Source organism: Lytechinus variegatus, chromosome 13 (assembly GCF_018143015.1).
Source record: "Lytechinus variegatus isolate NC3 chromosome 13, Lvar_3.0, whole genome shotgun sequence".
NCBI classification, from domain to species: domain Eukaryota; kingdom Metazoa; phylum Echinodermata; class Echinoidea; order Temnopleuroida; family Toxopneustidae; genus Lytechinus; species Lytechinus variegatus.
Window position 1 is genome coordinate 28,272,362 of NC_054752.1, and position 10,449 is coordinate 28,282,810.

A 10,449-nucleotide genomic window follows, 5' to 3' on the forward strand; every position below is an offset into this window, starting at 1 on the left:
TAACATTTAAAGGTCAAGTCCACCCAAGAAAAAAATTGAATATATAGAGAAAAATCAAACCAGCATAACACTGACAATTTCATCAAAACCGGACGTAAAATAAGAAAGTTATGACATTTGAAATTTTCGCTTATAAAATTTTTTCACAAAACAGTGATATGCACAACTCAGTGACGTGCAAATGAGACAGACGATTTCCTTCACTCACTATTTCTTTTGTTTTTTATTGTTTGAATGATACAATATTTTTTTAATATATATTTGACAATAAGGACAAACTTGATTGAACCATATTTTGTTAAACAATGCTAATTCCACATGTTCAGGGAGGAATTAGTCATTGTTTCATTTGACAATGAGGAGAAAATTTGAATATTTCATATATTAAAATACAAAGAAAATAGTGAGTGGAGTTAAAGTTGGCATAAATTGATCTTATGAAAGCCAAATTATTAGCTTTATATTGGAGCAAAGTTTCAGACCAGACCATAAAAACCACACACTATATATAATAATTTTGTTCTCTATTAAATCTAAACATATTTTTGTGGGCCCATGAAAGTTTAACTAAAAAAAATCGCCTGTTTGTTTTAATAATAAAGGAAACCAATTTAAAGGACAAGTCCACACTAATAAAAATTTGATTTGAAGAAAAACAGCAAAATCAAACAAGCATAACACTGAAAATTTCATCAAAATCGTAAGTAAAATAAGTAAGTTATGACATTTAAAATTTTGCTCAATTTCACAAAAAAGTTTAAAATTTCACATCCTGGTCGGTACGCAAATGAGACCGATGACGTCATCCATTCACTATTTTGTATGTTTTTACATGAAATATTGTAATTTTCCCTTCATTGTCATGTGAAATAAGCAATTAATTCCTCCTGAACATATGGAATTAGCATTGTTTAATACTATATGGTTCAGTCAATTTGGTCCTTATTGTCAAATATTTAAAAAATGAAATATTTTATATGAAGTCAAACAATAAAAAACAAAAGAAATAGTGAGGAACATCATCAACTGTCTCATTTGCATATCACTGAGTTGCGCATATTACTGCTTTGTGAAAAATAAGCGAAATTTTCAAATGTCCTAACTTTCTTATTTTACATCTGATTCTGATGAACTTTTCAGCATTATGCTAGTTTGATTTATTTTCTCTATTTATTCAAATCAACGTTTTTCTGGGGTGGACTGACCTTTAAAAAAAGAATGGAAAGAGAAAAGTGTGTTTCTGTGGGCATTGCAAAAGTCATATATTAATATTGTGATTATTAGCATGCATAGGCCTGTCTATTTGCTTTATGTTTTGAAAATACAAAATCAAAGATATCTCATGAATGGGCCATTGACTTTCAAGCCAGGTATGAATTGGTACCTTCAAATTATTTCATTTTGCTATATTACCAGGTAGTTTGGATGTTGCAGCAGGCAATAGGCTTATTAGACACTGCATAGTGATTGCTAATGAGCTTTCATTTTTGTTCGTATTTTTAATTTTCAATTTGTCAGTACAATAAATATTTCAATTGGTATTTTATGCATTTCCTACATGTACATGTATGTACAGCATAGACAAAATTGATTGGTCACAAATATTGTACACTTAATTTTCAGATTGTTCCATATTGGTATCAGCCAATCCCAATCATAGGCATTTTCCTCCTACATCACAAAAAAAGTTACCGGTATGTAGATGCAAGGTGCACCGACAAAAACTTTGCGCCATTTCCCTTATTGGATATGCATATATCATATGTATGCAAATTTGTATGCCAAAGCCTACAGATACTTTTGGGTTCAAGCTTATTGACAAATCTCTCTCTTTTTTTGAATCTGAGGGCTTTTTTTATAGATTTGAAAATGATAATGCTGTATTTTAATCACGGAAGAGGTTTTGTGCTTCATCTAGCCATTAAATTGATTTTTATAAAGAAAATAATTCCTACATTCCTAATCTGTGGTCAACACCAAGTAGACAGAATTGGTACATGTTTGATTAAAGAGAAAGATCCTATTCTGATGTGTAATGTTGATAAGTGCCATGTGTAAAGGTGGAGCATAGCATTACCATATTTGATGTGACATTAAAATATCTGTTAGTATACAGTGCGTCCCACAAAAAAGGAAACCCATCATTGGAGTGAGATATCTCAAATTGATTTTTATGATATGTTAAAGAAATAAGTAAGAATCTGGTTTCCTTTTTTTGTGGGACGCTCTGTACATAATGTGGAAATGATGAAGTTGGTCACAAAAATTGATTGTTTAATATTTGAAAAAATATGAAATTCGATACTCATTCTTGATTGAAACATGGTCACGCGATGTCAGGCATTAGCCATAAAGATTTGGGGAGTGTATAATTTGCTGTTAATAATTTGCTTTTTCAGTGAGAAATGTTAAATTTGTTAATAATTGAGTGGTTAAACAAAGCCCACCATTAATATACCTTGGATAAATAACAAGAACGACATGTTGTTTCAATGATACTGAGAGCTGTTTTGTACACTAAGATTTTTTTAACCAACTTATGAGTTGGTTCAAATACTTTATAAACGTACCACCTGTTCGTTAAAAACAAAATTGCTTGCAAACAGTTCGTATTTTAACCAACTTTGGGGTTGGTTGGTTAAAACAAAATGTGTGTTTTGTGTTGAAAGGGTATTTTCATTGTAAAATCTTTTCATTATTCCTCATTGTCATTTTTTTTTCAAACGAGACCTAATGATGAAAGTTCTGTGGTTTCTTTTATTAGGGCATAGTGGCTTAGTGGTAGAGTACCTGCCTCATGAATGGTAGGTCGTGGGTTCAATCCGTGGCAGAGTCATACCAAAGACTTTTGAAATGAGATATTCTGCCCAATAATAAGGTGCCCTGTATTTTACAATAGAGTATGGGGGTAATAATAACATATGCTATGCATGGCTTGTTGGAAGATAAGCTAAAGTGACAACCTTGGGTATTTATTAGTTTCGTTATAATTCATCAGCAGTTTAAAAAAAACAGCCTCATAATATAGTGATTGATTTATTTCGGTGGAGTATTATATTCTAAGATACAAAATAAAATAATAATAATTTTATAGATCTAATATGAAATGATTTTATCTTTTGATAAAATAAAGGCTGAAAATGCAACTCAAGAACAGTTTCTGTGAAATTCTTAATTGTGTAGCTTATAAGTATAACTATATTTTGTTTGATGTTTGATATTTTAAGGTCAAAACTTACATCATCAGATTTTTTGTAGAATGTGATGTGATTTGGCATGAATCCTGTTGTGGAATCGCTGATTCAATTGTCAATAAGCTGGGGTCCTTTGGAAGCTCATAGAGACATTCATAATTGTGATTTGCGCTATACAAGAAGAACATAAAACTTGTTATAATAACAACTTTACAATAACAGTTAAAAGCTACTGAAACCCTTCAATCTCATTGGCTGATAGTAGATTTTAATCAGAAATCATGCATTTGTTACTATGACAAGTTTTCATGAAATGGAAGCTTGCTTCTTTTACTTTACGCTTCATCTCGTCCGTCTTGGTCTGATCCAAGTTTGTCTGCAATCAGTTGGTTTACATACTATTGCCTTTCAGCCCATCTTGTTTTCTCTTGAGTAACATTATATCCACTTGATCTAACACCATGTAGTTTGTATGGTTAGATGGACTGCACAGCAAAAACTGTGGTGTTAACCAGTGTACATAGAGGACCGCACCAGTTATTTTACTTCAGTGTTAAATTGGTGTTAGTTTTACACCTATAGATGTTATTACAACTCCTATGGTTGTTACATTTACACTCTGGTGTTCTGTTCAATCTCTAGGGTTTTATTTTAACACCTCAGGGTGTGGTTTTCAATTAACACCAATTGGTGTCAGTTTTAACACCACAGTTTTTACAGTGTGTTTTCTGAAATAAATTACAGTTTAAAGAATAAGAAGATGGAGTTGAAATTAGACCAAATGGGCATTGGAATAAATGGGTATCAGACTGAGGGTGTACTGGACCAAGTGTAGTGCATAACAAATGGCAGTGAGACCGAATGGGTTTAACCCATATTGTGTTAGACTAGTCTGTAAGCACAGACTCATATTTGACATTTTAAACCAATTAGGGCACAAATCTCTATAATTTATCCACTCACAGGACACCCGAGTCATTCATAACTGCTGGAAATGATGAGTGAAGTGTTTTTCTTCTTTATGGAATCAAATGGAAGCAATTCAGTAAACATACATGTATGTTCACAGAATTTTTTAGTTTTTGGCTCCCATAATTTTAGCACAGAGTTAGACGATGGTGAGCGTTAAACCTGGCGGTCCAATGTATGTGCCAAGCCAGCCACAGTACATAGTGAATCTAGTCTCGCTACTTCAGAATTGTGAAAACTAGGAGTCTGTTTCTGAAGACTAGTAGACATCGCTTGCAGACCAAGAGGATATTGATTGAAATCAATGTTTGATCCATCTGTCCAAATCTTTCTTCTTTCTTTCCTTCCATCTGTAATTTTATCTCTGAACCCCCTCCCCGCCCTTCTCTTCCTTTGCCTATTCTCTCATACACCCCCCTTTCCGGCTCTCTTTTGTGATTCTCTTTATTCTCTTGCCCTAACATCCCTCCATAAATAGGTCTCTTTATACCCATGCAGCTTAAAGTTGGAGTCGGCAGTTGTGCATTCCGTTAGTTTTGTTTTTAACTGCGAGTCATTCATGCATTTTTATTCAAGCAAGAGAAAAATATAATTGATATGATTGACATGGTGATGAAAAATATGTGTTTTCACGTACAGTTAATATTTCACTATGCCTACACTGCAAAAACTCCGGTGTTAATTTGACACCAGCCCGGAATCTACACATGTCCACACCAGAGAAGTATTGAAACAACACCAGTTTAGAATCAAACCGATGCTGTTTTAATACTAATTGGTGTTGTATAAAACGCCTATCTGGTGTTAGACCAAAACGATAATACTTCTCTGGTGTGGACATATATAGATTCCGGGCTGGCGTTAAATCAACACCGGAGTTTTTGTAGTGTATGTTTTCGTCATGTTACTCGATGTAAAAAAAACCACCGCAAAATATATTGAATTTTCTTCTTTAAAAAATGGATGTCTTAAAGAATGACAAGAAATATTAACCTACCGGATCAGCAAAAATATTAGGTCGAAAACAAAGGGATAGTACACTGTAAAAACTGCGGTGTTTAGTAAAACTGACACCAATTGGTGTTAATAGAGGACCACACCCTGAGGTGTTAAAACTAAACCCTAGAGATTAAACATAACACTAAAGAGTGTAAATGTAACAAAAGGTGTAATAACACCTATAGGTGTAAAACTAACACCATCAATTTAACACCGGTGTAAAATAACTGGTGTGGTCCTCTATGTACACCAGTTAACACCACAGTTTTTGCTGTGTAGGAATCCTCGTTTGTGTTCATTCATACGTAGAAGACCTAGATATTCTCACTTAATTCGTAGCATTTTTGGCCCATTGAAACCATTCTTTCTTTTAGATCGTCCATTATTTATAGACAATACATACTTGGGCCTTTAAGTTAAATCCCATGATTACATATGCAGCTTTTAGTCAGTTCATGCACTTCATTCCATAGACAGAGAGGGATGAAAAAAAGACCTTGTTACGGGGAAGATTTGTTAGCTCTTCAATACATATTGTCAGCAATATAACTGTAAAAACTGTGGTGTAAAAACTGACACCAATTGGTGTTAATAGAGTACCACACCCTGAGGTGTTAAAATAACACCCTAGAGATTGAACATAACACCAAAGAGTGTAAATGTAACAACCATAAGTGGTGTAATAACACCTATATGTGTAAAACTAACACCACCAATTTAACACCGGTGTAAAATAACTTGTGTGGTCCTCTTTTTACACCAGTTAACACCAGAGTTCTTGCTGTGTAAACCTAATACAGTATATATATAATATTTTCAACCACCATTATCTGCCGGTTATGCTCTATTTGCTTCTACCAGTGAGAAATCAGGCCTATTGTGTCATCTTGGTTCGAGTCTCAGTCATGTAGGTTTTTTTTCGTAGAGACCCATCCAATCTGTATAGGTATCCAACTCCTTTGATAACGCTTGTGCGCTGGGGGTTGCAGCAGTGCTAAAGTAAGTTACATTTATGATAATACAATTAACTCCTTGAACACTGCATGGTATTCATTTTATCACATCCCCAAATAGTTTTCAATAATGGTCCAGCGTGCTGGGGTTGCAGCCATTCCCCGGGGGGGGGGGGGCCACTTACATTGGCGAGTGGATACCATGCGCGACAAAAAAAACACGTAAAAAGGATGTCTTTTTCACGATAGGGCACGTTACGTACGTAACGTGATAAGGGTGTCAAAAACACAAAAATAATGAAAAAGGGTATCTATTTCGCTAGGAAAATTACGTGTTTAGGGTTGAATTTGCGGATGATAAAACAAAAATAAAATGTTTTATAAAGGATGTCCTTTTTGCCCCAGAACTTCGTGTTTAGAGTCCGATTTGCGCGAGGTGTAGAAGGTGGGGTCGTACTAAACCAAATAAGGTAAAGCCGACGACCGAAGGACCCGTAACAATAAAACATTCCTGTTCTTGTTTAGGGGTTCATTTCAGGGAATATTTGCCAAGAGTATCGTTTTGTTTCCAATACTTGTTAAGGGTAGGGTTTCACACGCCAATACTTGTTAAGGGGTGCATTTTCAGAATATGGAAATTACGTGTTTAGGGTGCTTTTCGAGACCCCGTGGTCGCGCATGGTATCCACTCGTGAATGGAAGTGGCCCCCCCGGAAGCTATTCTAAAGTGAGTTACATTTATAATAATGCAATTAACTCATTGAACACTGTATGCAATGCATTTTATCACATTCCCAAATAGTTTTCAACAATTATCTAGCTGCATACTTGGTGATTGTTAAATCTCATTATGTCATTCTTCAGAGTCCTATCAAGCTAAAAAGGAATGTCCTATATGATTATACATGGCAAGGGGCATCCAGAAGAAAAGCACTCAGCAACAGAATCGTTGGCCACCCACGACGCAGAGGGCGCTTCATCATCACTTCCTGGCCAATTGATGTCCATCTCATCCGAAGACAAACCGGAAATAATGACCATGCTGTGTTGGTTGGTCGCGGGCATAAGGCTGTGAATCCTCGAGCATTCTTTACAAAGGGCAATCCTGCAATCTGGGCAGTACATAATGGCACCTCCTGGATCCTCCCTCGGACAGGTACCGCAGAAATCCAACCCAGGTGTACCTTTTGCCTCGTGGACTTCCACAATCCTCAAGAGGCGATTTAGCCGGAAGTCCTGTTGAAGCCCGGCGACACCCAGGGGTGAGAGAGCAGTCTCCTGTCTGCAGAGTGGACACTGGATATGGGAAGGGGGTAAAGGATTCCGAGTAGTACGCTCTACCGACTTCTTCAAGCATTTCTTACAAAAGCTGTGATGACAGTCCAGGACCCGTGGATCATGGAACCTCCTGTAGCATATTGTGCAATCCAGCTCATCTGAAATTGATTTGTGAAGATCCATCTGTACATACTATAAGCACAAATCGTACATGTCGTATCTAAACACAGTTCTGTTCAATCGAAACGATGTTGCTTTCGGAATCATTTGATACTTTTTGTCCACTCCCAACATGTTCACAGTCACAGAGGACAGGACCATAATTCAAATGTTTTTCTACAGCAACGTTATCCAAGAGTTTGGAGAAAGTCGAACCCACTTGCTCATTTTCAGCAAACATAATTCTTTGGATTCTGTGCTAGAGATTTGTTTTACCTGCGTGCTCAAGACTCTCTTTAGGCCTACACACATATATCCAGTATTGATAACAAAATAAAAGCAGGAACTGGCGGTATCCCATGCTTTCCGGTGAAACATCAGTTTGTGTCTAGGTTTAACGTGTTTTGAAACTGCTCCAAAAATATATACAACATTTTCTTGTTATTGGCATTTCAGTTCGGGTTATTGTGTTAATGGTAGCCACTTCAGTTCCGGTAACTGTTCTCCTATCGAACTTTGATATTACGGCCCTAGTATCATAACGGGAAGAGGAAAGGGGGGGGGGGGGGGTATAAAGCAGGTATGTGCCTGTCATAAGCACCATCCCATTGACAAACTATAAGCTCATAACAACATTCAGTGAATGCTAAAACTGAAATACTATGGTTTCTCTCTTTCGGGGGTAGGCACCCCGCCCCAATTATTTTGCAGAAAAAAACACAATATAATATAGAAAGGGAGTTCCCTCCCCCCTCTCTCTCTCTCTTTATGTGTGTATATACTGTAAACGCGAGGGTTTTTTTTTTACATACTGGATTACTAGACTGAATATTCTCCATGATCTAAGTACTTTTTGTATGCACGAACTGAAAAGTGTATAACTAGCTAATTGATGTGAACGGAAAACTTCTTATATGCTGAAAATCAAAATCAGATGTAAAATAAGAAAGTTATGACATGTTGAAGTTTCGCTTTGGTATTGGTATTTATTTTCCATATCACAACATAATAAAAGGTTAAAATGTATGTACATAATAAAAATTAAAGGTATAGTGAACGCTGTTAACAACGCTGTTCTTCCCTGGGGTCCAGAGCATACATAACAAAGATACTGTACATGACAAAAAGAAAAGTATGATTACAAATCCAAGCAAGATATTTTACATAAACAAAAATAATGAAAAACAACAATGGAAAAAGAATATATTTTGTAATATGGAGTGGTTTGGGCGAAGAAACATGTGAAAAGGTATAATATATCTTCAAATCAATCTTCCTTGGTAAAGTTTATGTTTTCATCATGATTTTGTCTACTTTTATTCATTTAAGTATTTCCACATTCTCCCCAAATCATTTTTCACGAACTTTTTAAAAGCAAGTGGTGTTCACTCAAGCGGAAAGATTTTTCGACAATTATATCTTCATTTATGTTAAAACGTGGAAAAAGCTTCAGGATATATTATAAAAATGAAATTTTACAGGCGTATTTCGAAGTACAAACTTTTTGTTTAGATACGCACTGTAGAGGGAGATGGGGCGAGTGACGAGGGAGTGAGAGACAGGGGGGGGGGGGTGATAGAGAAACAATAAGACAGAAAGTGAAGAGAAATGGACAAAGAAATCAAGAAAGAAAGACAGACAGACAGAAAGAAAGAAAGAAATAAAAAAAGAAAGAAATAAAGAAACAAAGAAAGAAACAAAGAAAGAAAGTGAAGATGAATAGGTCGGGTGCGTTGAAAAAATGGGGGGGAGGAGGTGTTAAAGAAAAGCTCTTCTAAAAAATACAAAGCGATTAAAACAATGCGCATCTGGCATCCCCAAACGAGCTAATTATGGACACCATATTATAAAGTGTCAAAAATGTCAAAATCCTAACCGCCCGCTTCATCAGTTGAATGTAGTCTCCATCCAATGCTTTAGTTTTTTCTTCAGTCACATACAATGTATACATGATTTTTTTTTGACATTCCTATTTCGAGAATTTTCAGATTCATCGGATACCAACATAGATTATTTTTCTGCTTCTCTGCTTCTTCCTGTCATGCCTAAAAGAAGAAGAAAAAAGATGGAGAAGAAGACGTAGTAGTAGTAGTAGTAGAGCAGCAGTATAGTAGCACTACTACTACTACACTTACCAATAGTATTAGTAGTAGTAGTAGTAATTGTACTTACGACAAGTCCATAAATGTAAAATTTATAGAAAGTGATTTTGAACGTTCCATGGTAAAGCAGAAACTACCTGAAAACGAGACTAGCGTTGTAAGTGGGTTAATAACCAAATGTTTCATATATCTATAAATTAATATGCCCTTGAATGTGGTTTTTGTTTTGGACTCTATTAATGGGCCGTGTTTACGAAGTAGCTATTAAGATGAAGATTCCTCCTATCGCGTTTCACTGTGACAGAAAAGTGGTTAGACGGACACCTCTCTTTGCCGGGAAATAAGATGGATTAAGGGGTGGTCATGAACATATTTATGTCTGCGATAAAATAGTCCCTATCAACAATAGTTTCCACCATTATTTCTGAAAAAATAAGACACCGCGAGCATACATACAATGTATGTTTTAAACTGAGTGACAATGCTGATTTAATAACAATCTTCTTTTGTGATATGAAGGAATAGTAATCTATAAAACCTTTCATAATTTTAACAGATTTTTATTTATAATGACGAGAAGTTTGAATATCAAATAGGCATTATGCAATTGATAAAATCGTTTTTTTTATTTGATCAATTTGTTCTTGGAATCATATTCCACCTATCCATGCATCTTCCACGAGGTATAGGTTCAAACTCATCAACGCGTCATAAATGTAGTATCACAAATAATGGATAAATATAACTTTTACATTGATTTCATGGTATAAATGACGCTGATGTTACTTGATGATG